Below are 17,529 nucleotides of genomic sequence, written 5' to 3'. Positions count from 1 at the left end.
TTCTTCAATTTCCTAGAAGAGTTTGAAAGGGATTGACAGTAGGTTCTCTTTAAAAATTTGAAATAATTCTCTAACTAACCCATCTGGACCTGAGTTTTGCTTTTTTGGGGAAGCATTTGATTACCATTTCAATTTCCTTGATGGTTATAAATCTGTTTGGTTATTCCAGATCATCTTTATTCACCTTTAGCTAGTTGTAGGAGTCCAAGAATTTATCCATTTTTTTCAAGTCTCTTCTTTTGAAGCATCAAAGCAATCACTGATTTTCCTTTGACTTTCTGTAGTGTTTTTTGTGATGTTTCCCCATTTTATTTATGATATAGTATATTAGTTTTCTCTCTCTTTTTGTGAGTATTGCCAATAGATTACTTAATTGCTTATTTTTCTTAGAACCAGCTCTTGCATTCATTATCTTTTGGTTAATTTTTATATGAGTTCATTAATTTTTGCTGTAAGTTATTATTTCCTTACTCCTGTCTGTTTTTGGCTATTTTTTTTGGTCATTTGACAAATTTCTTAAGCTAATGAAGCCAAGATGTTATTTATGTGGGTCCTTTATTCCTGATGAATGTTTGCTAATCTCTAAACTTTTCTCTTGATACTACTTTTGCTGTGTTCCACAAATTCTGATAGGTATTGTCTTCATTCTCATTTGTTTCTAGGAATTCTTTAATTTCCTCTCTAACCTTTTGGTTGGTCAATAGTGAACTATTTAATTTATAGATATAAAAATCATTTCTCTATGTTTATAATACACTTTGATTTTAATTGCATCATGGTCTGAGAAGATAACTGATATCATTTTTATGTCCCTGACTTTATGGGGTAGATTTAGTGTCTCAGCATGGGTCTATCTTGAAGAATGTCCCAGGTGCATTGCAAAAGAATGTGTAATTGGTTTATTGAGGAAGAAAATCCGTGTATATATCTATAAAATCATTACTGACATTGTACATGTTTTTCTTCAAATTTATTTACAGTTGTTTTAACTATTTTGTGGCCCCTCATAGGCTACATATATATTTAAGAGTGTATTTTCCTCCTGATGTACATAGCCTTTGATTATTAAAAATAACCCTCTTAGTCTCGTAGCCTTTCTGAGCCTGAAATCTGTGTCATCTGATATTATATAGCCTGAGGAGCCTTTTTAAGAAATTTGTTTGCTTGAAGGATTATGCTCCAACATTTGTTTGTGAGTCAGTATTTGGTCTGACTATTCAAATGCGTTTCTTGCAGGCAGCAAAAAATTATATTCTATTTTCTAATCCATTTTACCATAATAGGTCTTTTAATTGGTGTATTTAGTCCTTTCACATTGAGGTAAATTATTTACATGGAATTTTTTGCCATCTTTTTTTTTTTTTATAGAAGTTTGGAATGTTTGTGGGATGTCTCTTATCCTAAAGTACCCCCTTCAGTTTTCTTTTAAAATTGTTTTTGATTCTATAAAGTTCCTGAACTGTTGTTTAACCATGAAATTGAGATTCTTATTTCAAATCTGAGTCATAGTCTTGGGAATTTTTAGTGTGGCATTTAGTTTATTGTTGTGGTTTTATTTTTTTTTTCTCACTATATCCCTCCACTACTTTTGGTCGTGGAGAGTTGCCTTTGGTAATTTTGCTGTAAATCTTAAGAATGCCTCTTCTTTGTGATTTTTCTTCTTTCTTCTTGCTGTTTTCAATATTCTATAATTTTTATAATTATGATTATGATGTCTTTTGGAGTATTTTTTTGTATCTCTTTTAGTTGGTACTCTTTGGATGTCTGGAATGTGGGTACATGTATTCACCAGTGCAAGGAAATTCTCAGCAATGATATTTTTGACTGTTGTGCCTTTATTCAGATTGTCTTCCTGGCCCTCTGAGATACCAGAAATTCTTATATTGTTACTCTGATTTATCTCAAAGCTCTCTCGTTATCTGTTTGATTATTTCAAGACTCTTTTCCATCATCTTCTGCTGTTGTCTGGAGGTACTATATGGTCAACTTCAAGTTCACTGATTCTGTCCTCAGCATTGCTACTCGGCTGGTGAGGCCTTCTAGTGAATTTTCATTTCGCCTACCAAGTTTTCAGTTTTATTATTTCAGTTTGATGCTTTCTCATATCTGCCTTCATATCTCTTGATTATTACTGGGTATCCATTCCATAGTTTTTTTGAATTTCTTGAACATCATCAACTTTTCTCTTCTGAAGTCCTTATCAGAGTGCTTATGTCTTAAAAACGATACCTTAAACCATAAGGTTTGTAGAGAAAAACAGACAAAATTCCCTATCACATTAAAAATAAAGATATCTTTAAGGATGAAACATCACTAGCCAAGCAAGTAAAAGTAGAGATGAAGCAATGGGATTACATAAATCAAAGAAGCTTCTGTACCTCAAAGAAAAAAGTGACCAAGATATAACTGTCCACATATTGTAAGTAACTATTCACCCAATATTCTTCTGATAAGGTGTTAATATCTAAGATATATTCAGGCACTGGTAGAATTTAACAAGCAAAAATCTAACCTCATCAAAAGTAAAGAGAAGAGATGAACAGAAATTTTCTCATTGAAAAATTACAGATTTCCAAAAAAAAAGTGCTCCATTTCACTAATTTCAGAGAAATGGAAATAGAAACAACAATGAAGCATTATGTTATACCATAGATTTGCACACATAAACAAGAACAACAATAATTAGTGCTGGTCTTGATGTACAAAGGAAAGGGGCTCTCCATTATTGCTGGTAGGAATTTTGACTAGTCCATCCTTTTTGTAGGCAATATGGACATTCCTCAAAACACTAGAAATTGAATTCCCATATGGCCCTGCAATATTTTTTATGAGAATATACCCTAGGAACTCCAGAAAACACAATGCAGAAATGACATTTCAACACTATTCACAAGAGCTAGAAACTGGAAACATCCCAAGTGCCTGAGAACATATGAATAGGTTAAAAAAAAATGACAGTGTCTAAAGGACAAAAATGGAAGAGAGAGAGACACACACACAGAAAGAGACAGAGAGAAGAAAGATTTTTGTTCCAGAGGTAGGCAAGAGGGAGGACTAGAAGGAAACGGGGGACACTGGTGGTTAGAATTAAGCACTGGTGAAAGGTATTGTACATTGTATGAATGAAACTCAATCATAATCAACTTTGCAACTGTGAAAAAATAAATATATTAGAACAACCTTGTAACCATGATGTACAAATAAAGCAACTAAAAACTGTGCTAAATCTATCTATACAATATAATACTAATAGACTATTAAGAAAATGAAGTCATGAAATTTGTTTATACATGCATTGATATGAGTTATTATACTGAGTAAAATGTATATGAGAGACAGAAATAGACAAGAAATGTGACCTTATATGTGGCATATAAAGATGATAGTTTGTTAATAATACTGAGATATATTAGAGACCAGAGTCCTAAAGACTAGTTCATGGTAGTAACTTCACCACAACAAAATAGTGAGAGTACAGTTAGAGCAGAGAATGGATCTCTGTGATAATGATCAACTGGACAAGAACTGGGTTCTGAAAGGAAGTATGCATGATATCCTTTTAGTAACAATATTGCAAACCATGGTACTTAAAGAGGAAATGAGAGACAAAGTGGGTGGATTGGGCAGGGAGAAGCTATTAGTAGACAGAAGGAAAATATCTGCCACAGAAGCAGGTTGGAGCGGAGGGGTAGCAGGAAAACTGGGGATATTGGTGGTGAAAAATATGCACTGGTGAAGAAATGGATATTAGAAGACTGTATGATTAAATCTCCATCATACACATCTTCTAATTATGTATCTCACAGTGTTTCCTAAAATATTTTAGGAAAAGTGTAGTTAAAATGCAAAAGGGTAAAATCAACAGCAATCAACACGTTCATTCCTGGGGTTGGGGGACAAAGATATAGCATGGCAGAGCTATAGAGAGAGAGCATTTGCCTTGCATGCAGCAGACCCAGGTTTGATCCGTGACATTTCATATGGTTCCCTGAGCTTTCCTGGAGTGATTTGTCAACACAAACCAGAAGAAACTCCTGAGAGCCACCTGAGATGTCCCTCCCACCAAAAAACCATAATTCATAGGCAAATTATAATTGTATTGATTGTACAGAAAAATTAACAGTAGACCATGGTTCTGTCAAAATATTGTTCATATTTCATTCAGGAAAAAATAATTTAAATTTATGTTTCACATGTGATTTTATTTGTTATAAACTTTATTCTCTGTTTTATTAAAAAATACAAACATGGGGCCTGAGCGATAGCACAGCCGTAGCGCATTTGCCTTGCATGTGGCCAATCTAGGATGGACCTTGGTTCAATCCTTGGTGTCCCATATGGTCCCCTGAGCCAGGAGTGATTTCTGAATGCATAGCCAGGATTAACCCCTGAGCATCAAGGGGGTGTGGCCCAAAAAGCAAAAAAATGTAAAATAAAAAATAAAAAATGCAAACAGTAAGTTCTGCATTATAGAAATATTTATTCAGGCAAAACTAGCTGAATTTCCATGACAAAATGAATATAAAATTTCAGTTTTTATTGAGCTTAATAGGTTTATATGCATGATTTTCTACAGAATGATCTTGTATATCTTGATTTTGTTTTTAACCTACCATTAAATTAAAATGGTTTACCTGTTTTTATGTAGGTTCAGCTAGACATTTATGTAATTACTTCAATGTCAGTGAAAAAAATAGCACTGTTTACTTAATTGCTTCCACTTTCAACATTTAGTTGAAAACTAAATAATAACATTTTAGTTATTTTCAACTTATAGAAGGTACTAATCATGCTGTAATAAAAGCCTTTTTGTATCAACTTACTCTTTTGAGGAAAAATCTTACAGGATCCATTGCAAAACTGATGCATAGGAAATTGCTGTAGTTTTTTTTTTTTATTTTGTATTGCTAAACAACTCTTTTTAAAGTGGGTTCACAACCATAAAACACATCTATGCTTTTATGTTTTAAACACTGGGTACAGCATGTATGGTACTTGCCTTGCAAATGGATTACTCATGTTGATCCCTGGCATTACATATGATCCACTGAGCACTACCAGGAGTGATTCCTAAATCAGAAATAAGCCCTGAACATGCCAAATGTGGCCCAAAGCCTTACCTCCCAAAAATAAATGAAAGTATAATCAGATCTTAGTATAGTCTTATGGATAACAGTATTTATGACTACACAAACATTAACAGTGAGAAGTTGTGATAGCCTCAGTATAACCATAGAAACATCCAACCAAACATTTCCTGGCAACTTATCTATCTCAGAGCAACATGGAAGAATAGAGGTTTGGGGAGTCAGAAGGGCACAGAAGCCATCTTGGGCTATGCGATTTCCAGCTGCTGGAGACTGGATTTCATCAGCGTTCCTACTGGTGATCCTGCCTGCTTCAGAGCTGTCTGAGACTGGATTTCATCTGTGTTCCTGCTGGCGATCCTGCCTGCTTCAGAGGTGGGTCGGGACATACACACACTGATTCCTGCTAGTTTTTGCCAGGAGTCAGAAGGGTGAAGAAGCCATCATGAGTCATGCTGTTTTCAGCTGCCTGAGACTGAATTTCATCAGCGTTCCTGCCGGTGATCCTGCATGCTTCATAGGTGAATGTCAATTTGCTGGGTGACCCTGGAGACCACAATGAAGGTTTTGGAGGCTTCAAGCTCTTTTACCTTTGTCAATAAGAGGATGGGAAGCCCCAACTATCTGAGGAGATTACCCATTTCAGACTAGGATAAAAGTTCTAAAGGATTCCTGGGAACTCAGATGCCAGCACCGCTATTTGCCTGTCTACTGTGCTGTGCTGTGCTGCATTTTTGGCCTGATTTCATCCTGTGTGTGGCTCATCTGTGGATGGCTCGCCTTCCCTGGAGCCTTCCCTGGAGGTGAGTTTACAAACCCAGAAAGGGAGGAGCCAGAGGAGCGCGGCCACTCCACTTAGCTTCGCAGCCCTGCACATCATTTAGCCAATGAATACAACCACAACACTTAGAAAAACCCACAATACAAGTATGACAATATGGAAACAATGGAGGCCAGCGCCAGAAATAGAGAATGACAATGGCAACTCGGATGACTTGAACATGACCAACCAACTAGTCAGTCTCTCAGATAAGGAGTTTAGTGTCGCAATATGAAAGATGTTCAAAGAACTCAAAGAAAGTATAGAAGAGAACACTAATAAGAATCAAGAGAATATGAAGATAGAAATCAGAAAACTCAAAACTGAAATTTCAGGTCAAATATCAGGTCTGAAAAACTCAGTAGATGAATTAAAGAAAAACATGGTTGAGATTTCCCATGGGTTAACAACAGCTGAGGATAGAATTAGTACACTGGAAGATAAGATGAATAACAATTTCATACAGCAGAAGAAATTGGAAAAAAGCCTTAAAGGAAATGATCAAACAATGGGAAAATTACTCAAAGAATGGGAACAGATAAAAATAGAAGTCTATGATAAACACAACAGAAACAACCTAAGAATCATTGGAGTTCCAGAGACCCAGGAAGAAAAGCTCTAGGAAGAATCAACGGTCAAGAACATCATTAAAGAGAAACTACCAGAGCTAAAGAATACATGTGATCAAATCCTGCATGCCCGAAGAGTACCAACTAAAAGAGACCCCATAAAAAACACCCCAAGACACATCCTAGTCACAATGACGAATCCCACAGAGACAGAATTCTGAAAGCAGCAAGATCTAAAAAAGAAATTACATTCAAGGAAACATCCTTGAGATTTACTGCAGACCTGTTACCAGAAACACTCAAGGCCAGAGGCAGTGGTGGGACATAATGACAAAACTCAATGAAATAAATGATTCGCCTAGAATAGTGTACCCAGCAAATCTCACTTTCAGGTTTGAAGGAACAATACATGGTTTCACAGACAAACAACAGTTCAGAAAGTTTACAGACTCAAAACCATTCTTAAAAGAAAAACTGAACGGCCTACTTTAAGTCTGACCAACAGACACACCAAACTTCAATATAAAGATGGCACTAACTCCCAGGACAATTCTTTCTCTCAATGTCAATGAACTAAATGCCCCAGTTAAGAGACACAGAGTGGCTAAGTGGATCATAAAACTCAATACAACCTTCTGCTGCCTACAAGAAATGCACCTGAATAGTCAGAACAAACATAGACTCAAAATAAATGGCTGGAGGAAAATCATCCAAGCAAACAACACCCATAAAAAAGCTGGAGTGGCCATACTAATATCAGATGATGCAAACTTTATACTTAGGAAAGTTGTAAGAGACAAAGATGGACATTTTATATTAATCAAGGATCCACAAAGCAAGAAGAAATCACACTCCTAAACATATATGCATGAAATGAGGGGCCAGCAAAATATTTAATAAAAGTGTTGACAAATCTGAAAAATAATATCAATAACAACACAATAATTGTGGAAGACCCCAACACGGTATTGTCAACACTTGACAAATCAACCAGACTGAAACCCAACAAGAATATGCTTTCATTGAGACTAAAGGCATCTTCAAGGAGGAAACTGCACTCTCCAAGCAAGTGAAAGCAGAGATTAACAGATGGGCATATATTAAACTGAGAAGCTTCTGTACCTCAAAAGAAATAGCGCCCAGGTTGCAAGAGCCCCCCACTGAGTGGGAGAAACTATTCAACCAATACCTATCAGATAAGGGGATATTCTCCAAAATATACAAGGCACTGACAGAACTTTACAAGAAAGAAAAATCTAATCCCATCAAAAAATGGGGAGAAGAAATGGATAGACACTTTGACAAAGAAGAAATACAAATAGCCGAAAGACACATGAAAAAATTCTCCACATCACTAATCATCAGGGAGATGCAAATCAAAACAACTATGAGGTACCACCTCACACCCCAGAGATTGGCACACATCACAAAGAATAAGAAGAAGCAGTGTTGGTGGGGATGTGGAGAGAAAGGAACTCTTATCCACTGCTGGTGGGAATGCTGTCTAGTTCAACCTTTATGGAAAGCGAAATGGAGATTCCTCCAAAAACTGGAAATTGAGCTCCCATATAACCCAGCTATACAACTCCTAGGAATATACCCTAGCAACACAAAAATACAATACAAAAATTCCTTCCTTACACCTATATTCATTGCAGCACTATTTACCATAGCAAGACTCTGGAAACAGCCAAGATACCCTTCAACAGATGAATGGCTAAAGAAACTGTGGTACATATACACAATAGAATATTATGCAGCTGTCAGGAGAAATGAAGTCATAAAATTTTCCTATACATGGATGTACATGGAATCTATTATGCTGAGTGAAATAAGTCAGAGAGAGAAAGATGCAGAATTGTCTCACTCATCTATGAGTTTTAAGAAAAATGAAAGACATTCTTGCAATAATAACTTCAGACACAAAAGAGAAACTGGAAGTTACAGTTATAGTTCACCTCATGAAGCTCACCACAAACAGAGATGAGTTTAGTTAGAGAAATAACTACGTTTTGAACTATCCTAATAATGAGAATGTACGAGGGAAATAGAAAGTCTGTCTAGAGTACAGGTGGGGGTTGGGTGGGGAGGAGGGAGATTTGGGACATTGGTGATGGGAATGTTGCACTGGTGATGGGTGGTGTTCTTTACATGACTGAAACCCAAACACAATCATGTATGTAATAAAGTTGTTTAAATAAAAATAAAAAAAAAAGAATAGAGGTTTGGGGAAAGCACAAAACATCAAAAAATAATGTTTGTTCAATAGAATTCTGTTAAAACATTTTAGCATAAAAATGGTAGTACTTAATAAAATGTATGCCTTTCATTTAATTATGTGATATACAGATATATAATCTACTTTATATACATTTACTAAATTAACTCATATTTAAATGCTAGACTTTTGAAAATAAAATGATAGCAAGTTGCATTGTAAAATATTAATATGAATACATATTATAAATATATATATATGGGTCCATAACTAGTGGTTCTCAGGAACCATTCATCTGTTGAAGGGCATCTTAGTTGTTTCCAGATTCTGGCTATTTTAATAGCGCTGCAATGAATATAGGTATGAGGAAGGGAGTCAACAATATGATTTCTATATATACCTTAGAATACTTATTTATATTATCAGCTATAGATAATTTATTAGATTATCTATAATATATTAATAATATAGATTATATAATTATAAACCATATCTTTATAATTTATTAATTATAAATCTAATGTATAAATTACATCTAAATAATAAATCTATAACTACAACCATACTCTAAATCAAGTCAGAAATTTCAGATTAATGAAGTAAAATTATTTTATTCTGGTATGCTAGATCCAAGTTTTTTCTTAAATATTATGAAGGTAAAAATATAGGGATTGGAACCAAAGAAATATTACAGTGTGCAGGGCAGTTAGCCTGTACAAAGTCAAGCTGGTTTAAATTCCAGGCACTCCATATGGTCCCCAAGTCATCAAGAGTGACCCTGGAGCACAAAGCCAGCAGTAATCCCTGAATATGGCCAAAAAGAAGGAGAAAAATAGGGGTTAATGTGCATGCATGCTTTGCATATGGTCAACCTTAGTTTAATCTCTGGCACAGAATGGTCCCTTTAGCATCACCTGATACAGTCTTCACAACCCTGGAATTCCATATTATCAGGCCCATGCACTGAACCACCTACCCTGTTGGCCAAGAAACCATGAGAGGTCTCTTGGGCACCTCTTGGGAGCCCTGTCTTAATAAAAAAATAAATTAGCCAAATACAGGCAATTTCATTACACATGCTTTAAAAGTATAAAGATGATTTTGTAAATAAGCATAACTTCAAATATACATTTAAAACATATACAAAAAATAATGCTTTTCAGTGTTAATAATCGCTAAATATTCATTGTGTTTAAGCTACATTAGGGGCTGGAGTGGTTAGTTAGGGCATTTCCCTTGCATGTAGCTGACCCAGGTTAGAACCTTGGATCCTATATGATTCCCCAAGCCTGTCATATGTAATTTCTGAGCAGAGTCAGGAATTACCCTTGAGTGTAACTGGATGTGGTCCTAAAACAAAACAAAACAAAACAAAACAAAACAAAACAAAAATACATTTAGTGTATTAGCATTAATCATTTTATTAGTTGTTTAGCAATAGCATTACTAGAGTAATGCTGATTGCAATGTGACTCTACAATCATTGTAACTTATTTCCTTTTGAAAGAAAATACAAGTAAAAAAATCTCTAGTACCTAAAAGTAAACCAAATTTATTACTGACACCTTAATTTTTGATTATACATTTTTCTTACCATGTTAACAAATTCTAACCAATTTCCTGTTTCAAGGATATTTAATACTTTTGAAATCTTTTATTTCTCTCAGATACCATTTAAAGCTCACTTATACTGTGGTACATATACACAATGGAATACTTTGCAGACATTAGGAGGGATTACGTCATGAAATTTTCCTATATGTGGTACATGGAATCTATTATGCTGAGTGAAATAAGTCAGAAGAAGAGAGATAGACATAGAATACTTTTACTCATCTATTGGTTTTAAGAAAAACAAAAGATATTATTGTAATAATGCCCAGAGACAACAGAGATGAGACTAGAAGGACTGGCTTTCGATGTGAAGCTCACCACATAGAGTGGTGAGTTTAGTTAGAGAGATGACTAAACCATCATGACAATGTTAATGAGTGAGAGAAATAGAATGCTTGTTTTGAATACAAACAGGGGATGGGGAAGGAGGGAGATGGGAAGCATTGGTGGTGGAAAGGTTGTACTGGTGAAAGGGGGGGTGTTCTTTTTATGACTGAAACACAACTACAATTATTTATGTAATCATGGTGCTTATATAAAGACAAAAGAAAATAAATAAAAAATAAAACCCACTATTTTATATTTAATTTTTTTTTTTGCTTTTTAGGCCACACCCAGTGATGCTCAGGGGCTACTCTTGGGTATGTACTCAGAAATTCTTCCTGGCTTGGGGGACCTTATGAGACACCGGAGGATTGAACTGCAGTTCATCCTAGGTCAGCAAGTGCAAGGCAAACACCCTACCACTTGTGCCATCACTCCGGTTCCTAAATTTTAATTTTCTTTTACTTAAACTGTGATTATAAAGTGTTAAAAATTGAGTTTCAGTCTTACAATGTACACCAACCTTCACCCATGAAAGTTTCTCATCACTAATGTTCCCAGTATATTTAATTTTGAGACTTTCTAAATAAATGGTTCTAAGTGGCAAAGGGCCTTTACCGGTTAGAATCTTTGACCTGCGGAAGAAAGCATGTCAATGTATATGAGATATAAGGTAGTCGTTGGTTGATAGGAAATCAACATTACTATGTTTGTCCAAAATAATAAGTCTGATAATAATGTTGCCTTTATATATTAGAATATATGTCATGTGTATTTCACCTTTTTCCATGAAGTATTTCATTCAGTTTTCCTAAGCTTTGTTTCTCCCTTTTTATTGGCTATGAGGTTGACTCAATGCCTTAATAAACAGGCTAACATTAGTAAAAGAGCTACTGAATACTTTTAAATTATTGTCAGATTTTTATTTTTTTGTGGATAATGAATCCAAGCACAGTGTACAACCAAGTGAGACTAAAACCAAACTACTTGCCATTTTAAAATAAACCATTTTAAATAAATTTGGGGTTGTGAGATTTATTTTGATAAAGAATCTTAGATCTATAAATAATAAAACTAATTTTCTCTCAACAGCAATTATAAGATGACAGCTATATTTATGGTTTCTTTTACTTCTTGCCTGAAGGATTTTTTCAGTACTTTCTCACTTGTAATGGTTTATCTTACTCTTCGACTTCATGTTACTAGGCACACTCGTATTGTAAGTCTAAGTTTGATAAAATAATGTTATAATCTTTCATAAAGTTTATGTTAGTATAAAGAGAAATTCCAGTAGATAGTTGATTAAAACAGATCATAACATTACAATATGCTCACAAACATGTCATTTATTTTCATAAAGCCATCGAATTACTTACCTTAAAATTATGAAAATAATAAATTTTATTTTAGATTTATTTTATCAAAATAAAAAAACATTTTGCCACTTTTCTTAATTCTGAAACTATTGGTGCTGTTTCTTTTACCCAAAATGTCTCTCTTTATTTTGAATATGGTATTATCAGTTAGTCAATGTGACAGCTCTCAAGCAAGAAAATAAAGATTCAAGGCCAGAGAAGTAGCACAGTGGTATGGTGTTTGCCTTGCACACAGCGACCCAGGAAGGACAGTGGTTCAAATCCCGGCATTCCATATGGTTCTCCAAAACTGCCAGGGGCAATTTCTGAACACAGAGCCAGGAGTTATCCCTGAGCATCACCAGGTGTGACTCCCCCACAATTAAACAAAACAGGAATATAATGACTCAGAGGAGGAAAATTAAATAGTTGGCTATAAGTGATTTTATTTCTTCTGTGGCTTTTACTGTAATATCTCAGATGGAATTCACATCCTAATTTAATTAATTTTTTATCAGCAAAAACAATGATATTCCTTTGTTGTAACATATAACCCATATATAAATTTCACAAGAAAAACAAATGAGCCATCTGTATTCTTCCAAAGAACCTGTCGCCTATCTAGTCTTTCTTTAGAAAGAAGGTGCTTACAATGTGAAGCATCTATTAGGGAACTTGTTTTGTTTTTTTCTTTGTTTTTGCCCAACCCCTGGCAGTGCTCAGGGGCTACTTCTAGCTCTGCACTTAGAAATCGCTCCTGGCTTTGGGGATTATATAGGATGCCAGGAATCGAACCGGAGTCCCTTCAGGGTTGGCTGCATGCAAGGCAAATGCCCTACCACCCTTCTGGCCCTAAAATGGGACTTTGACGGCTACCATGTTTATTGATCTGTCAGTCTCATCAAAACAAATATTAAAGAAATACCAAGAGGGGCCGGAGAGATAGCATGGAGGTAAGGCGTTTGCCTTGCATGCAGAAGGATGGTGATTCGAATCCCGGCATCCCATATGGTCCCCTAAGCCTGCCAGGAGTGATTTCTGAGCATAGAGCCAGGAGTAACCCCTGAGCACTGTCGGGTGTGAGCCTAAAACCAAAAAAAGAAAGAAAGAAAGAAAAAAAAGAAAAAAGAAATACCAAGAGCATGTAGAAAAGGTGAGTCATGTAGCAAAAAAGAGACATTTCAAGTTTTATTTTTCTAGTGTCCTACATATTCAGGGAGTAAGAAAATAGCTGTTCAGTGATGGCATTTTAAAAATCTATATCTACTTAATACTGTGATGAAAAGATACTCATCTTTAATTTCTGATTAAGACTCTCCTGTGATCACTGCAAATGCTGTAACATAATAAACAATGCCAATAATTTTTAAAAGAAAAAAAGAGGCTTTTTTCATGATTGAGGACCAGCCTATGATATGAAGCTTGCTAATAAAAGCAGTGACTGCAGTTAGAGCACTAACCGAAATGCAACTACTATGACAATGATAGTGAGAGGCAGAATGCCTGTCTCAGACATGTAAGGGGAGGGGTAAAGTGGGGGAGGGAAAGGAGCACATTGGTTGTGGGAAATTGCATTGCTGATCATGGATGGTGTACATTCTATAACTGAAACCCAATTATGAACGTTTCTATAACACAGTGTTTAAATAAAGGAATTATTTTTTTTTAAAGTTTACTACCCTTGTTTAACTTTTCTTGAGACTTTAGTAGTCCTCTGTTTGTGGTATATTCATTTATACTTGGTATTCTTAGAAAAGCCCATGAGAATAACAATTTATATAACAACAGCGGTTTTTCATAAGACTCATGACTCAATTAGCTTAGAATCTAAATTGTTTCCTACTCTGGGGAAAGGGTGAAAATTCAGATCATTTAGATAATGGGAACACAAAGAGAAAATAGTTACTATGCAATGGGTATTTTAAATTAATTTCATTAACAATATGTTGGTAAAATCCTTATCTTCTCAAAGTAGGAGTGTGTTTTTATAAATTCTCTTCAAAGCAAACTAAATATCATAAGCTGATTGATGTGTATTGGCATCATATAAAAAAGTAACAAAAATTTTGTTAGAAGGATTGTATGCGTGCATGTTTTTATTCGTACATGTTATATATAAATATAGGCATACATTAATGTTTATATATTAATTCTAGAAAAATAAATAATATAAAATAAAATTATCTCCAGAACACATTTTCTTGATCTATGCAGGTTATATTTTTATTCCAGACTAATATACTAAAGACTTTTGAGATAGTTTCAAACTATTTTATTTGAGGCATATCTTGCACAAACAGAGTTTCCAACTTCCCAAAGTTTAAAAGTGATTTCTTTTTGTTTTGTTTTGCCTCGTCCCATGTTGTGGTTGGTTAGATTTTGGGTGGTGTAGATTAGAGAAGTAAACATATTATGAAAATTAAATTTTAAAGTTTTGACATACGTGTGGTCAAACACCCAAATTTTACTTTTGATTTAAAATACACTTTTATTGCCTCCTATGAGTATTTTATACCTAATTTATTATTTAAATTGACAAATACAAAATTACCCTTTAACAGTGAAAGGTGTGCCAGCCTCCTTCAAATACACATGCAGTGCTATGTAGAAGGAAGCATGGTAATACCAAAAATAAAACCAAGAATCTTGTTTGTATCAGGAGATTTATTGAAACAAAACCAGCATTTAATGCATGTCTTATAGCCAACTATAAAAATTATTTAGCCTATTTTGCAACTGCAACTTTTCTCTTTTGTGAAATCATACTGTAAGTCTATGTGTGTCTAGTGTTTACAGTTGGGTTTCTTTTTTCACTATAAGACAAGGCACTCCTCTAAAATAAAACACTGCCTTTTTCTAGTCAACTGACTGTTTCCCTATGTCAACATTTCTGTTAAAGGGAAAGTACAATACTAAATGTTATGTTTCTGACACCTGTAAACAGAAAATGTAAGGATCACTCAAGTCAAGTAGCAGAGAATTAAATGGCAGTGATATTTCATCCATCATCACTGAAGGTCATTTTCTGGAAGTGTGCTCTGAGAGTTCTTCAATATACTTTGATTATTAATTTAACGTACTATAAATTTTATTTACTTTACTGTAGTTGTTTTTTAATAATTTGCATTGTGACCAATGTGAATCAAGTCTTACACAGTTATATTTAAGGTACCTAATGACAGTGAATTAGGGCCATTCCCACCACCAGTGTTGTCCTCCCTCCACCTTTGTTCCCAGCATGCATCCCATACTTCCCCACTTTGCCCTCTGGACTGCTAGTGTAACAGCTCTCCTTTATGTATAGCTTGTTCTAGTTTGGATCTCACTTTTACTTTGCATTTTGCAGTCTATTTGATAAGTGTGATAAATTTTTTTCTGTAAAACTGTCTACAACAGTGGGAGACACTACCAATTCTTGGATCATCAGGTCCTCCTACCTCATCTGACTATTTTAACTGCCACGGGGAAATCCCATGTTTGTCTCAGCTCATGTCAGAAAAACAACCAGTTAAAACAATCAGTTATCCATATCTAATATCTAATAATGCCCCTTACTTTTTTGCACCATGCACTCCACACTATTCAAACTCTTTTCAAGCTCCCCAGCTGAATTCATTCACATTCTTACTAAGCTCAGCTCCTGTTCTTAGAATGAGATAAATCTGTTGTGACTTAATCCTTGAACTCCCCCTTTTATTCAGGCATATAAACTATACACATAGCTTAGCATAGGGGTGACACAGCTGGAGTGAGACAAAGAGGAACAGCAAAAAAGAGGAAAAAAAGCACTTTATGGAGGATCTGTGTGGTATATTTCAACATCTTGCATCTGTAGGTCTGCCTTTAAGCAATACTAATCATTCCAATCCCTCACTTAGGAATTGGAGGGTTGGGACAGAAAGATAGTACAATGGGCAGGGTACTTGCCTTGCACATATCAAACCTAGGTTTGTTCCTTGACACCTCTTATGGTTCCCTGAGACTCAGCAGGAGTGATCCCTGAGCATAGCAAGAAGTCCTAGGCACTTCCAGGTGTGGCACAAAACTAACAAAGTCACACACACACACACACACAAATAAAGTCACACACACACAAATAAAGTCACACACACACACACAAACACACACACACACCCCAAAACAGAAATTGGAGGGAAAATGAGAAATCTCCTTAGATCCATATTCCAGGAGACCCTCTTGTCGGCTGATAAAAAGAACTTAAAAAAGAATATGATAAAAACAAAGTTTAGTTTACTAGCAAGTGCATGGGCCAAAGGAGTACAGCCTATCTAGCTTAGATTTGGAGAAACATTTTTCTTTCTTAGGTGTCCCACATAAGGTTGTTTGGTCAAAGATGTTAGATAAATCTATTTGAATTTTAAAAGGAATATTTAGGATGAGATCTAAATAGGCTAGAAAATCCTGTTTTGCATCAAAGAGAACAGAGTTTGAACCTCCTACCTCATGGTCTCCTAAGCACTGTCAGGAGCCACCCCACACATAGGACCAGGAGTAATGCCTGAATCCAAAGCCCACATTTTTTAGAAATAAAATAATAATAGATTGAGGTCACCAGTTTTTATTAATATGTTAATGAGCTATTAGAAATATGATATGAAAAATGTAAAAAACAGTAATGTTATTATATCAGGTAAAACCTAAATCCTTTACAATATTTAATCCCAATTAATCCTCATAGAAATCTGTCTAAGGTAATAAGACTATTTTTTTATAATACAGAAATTGAAGCTTAGAGAGACTAATATTTTGCCGGGTTCCAATCATTAAATAGCATTAGTATGAATATTTAACTGAGGTCATGAGTAAATTGTGTGCTAACCAGTACACATGATTGAATAAATATTTATTTAGATTAGCTTTTGATATGATATACAGACGGTGTGCATATATATCGGTGTGTATAAATGTAACTGCAATGCGTATGGACAACCAGTTTCCTAGATATACACCTTTATGTATTTATGTGTTTATATTGTTAACTTAGTGATGTAGAGAAAAGTGCAAAACAATAAAATATGTCATTAAATTGATAGCATAAATCAATAATTCTTTTTTTTGTGCCAACAGGTCAGCTTTTAAAAATATGGAACGCTTTATAAATTTGCATGTCATTCTTGCACAGGGGCCATGCTAATCTTCTCTGTATTGTTACAATTTCAGTATATGTGTTGCCAAAGTGAGCACATTAATTCTAAAGTATTTTTATATGCCATATATGTAAAATATATTCAATCAGCATGCTATGTTTATATAGAAATAAACTAAAATAATGTCCTATTCCAGTTTAGTAGCTTTTAATCTATCTCTTTATACCACTCAGAAAACAAAATGAATGTACAAAACGCCAGGCTTTGATTAATTAATTATTTTAAAATATGTATCAATAAGGCTGGAGCAGTAGTGCAGTGGTAGAGCATTTGCCTTGCACGCGACTGATCAAGGATGGATCTCAGTTCAATCCCCAGCATCTCATAGTATCTCCCAAACCAGGAGCGATTTCTGAGCCCACAGCCAAGAGTTA

The 17,529-nt window shown here is 34.9% G+C and overlaps 1 non-coding gene across 1 annotated transcript; it reads right to left on the bottom strand.

The window, feature by feature from the left end:
* Positions 1-17,085: 17,085 nt before the first annotated feature.
* Positions 17,086-17,192, bottom strand: LOC126021584 (U6 spliceosomal RNA). Its single transcript, XR_007500088.1, has one exon. It is a non-coding gene; the product is annotated as a U6 spliceosomal RNA (small nuclear RNA).
* Between the last annotated feature and the right edge of the window lie 337 nt (positions 17,193-17,529).

Source organism: Suncus etruscus, chromosome 10 (assembly GCF_024139225.1).
Source record: "Suncus etruscus isolate mSunEtr1 chromosome 10, mSunEtr1.pri.cur, whole genome shotgun sequence".
NCBI classification, from domain to species: Eukaryota; Metazoa; Chordata; class Mammalia; order Eulipotyphla; family Soricidae; genus Suncus; species Suncus etruscus.
This window is presented reverse-complemented; position numbering and strand designations above follow the sequence as displayed.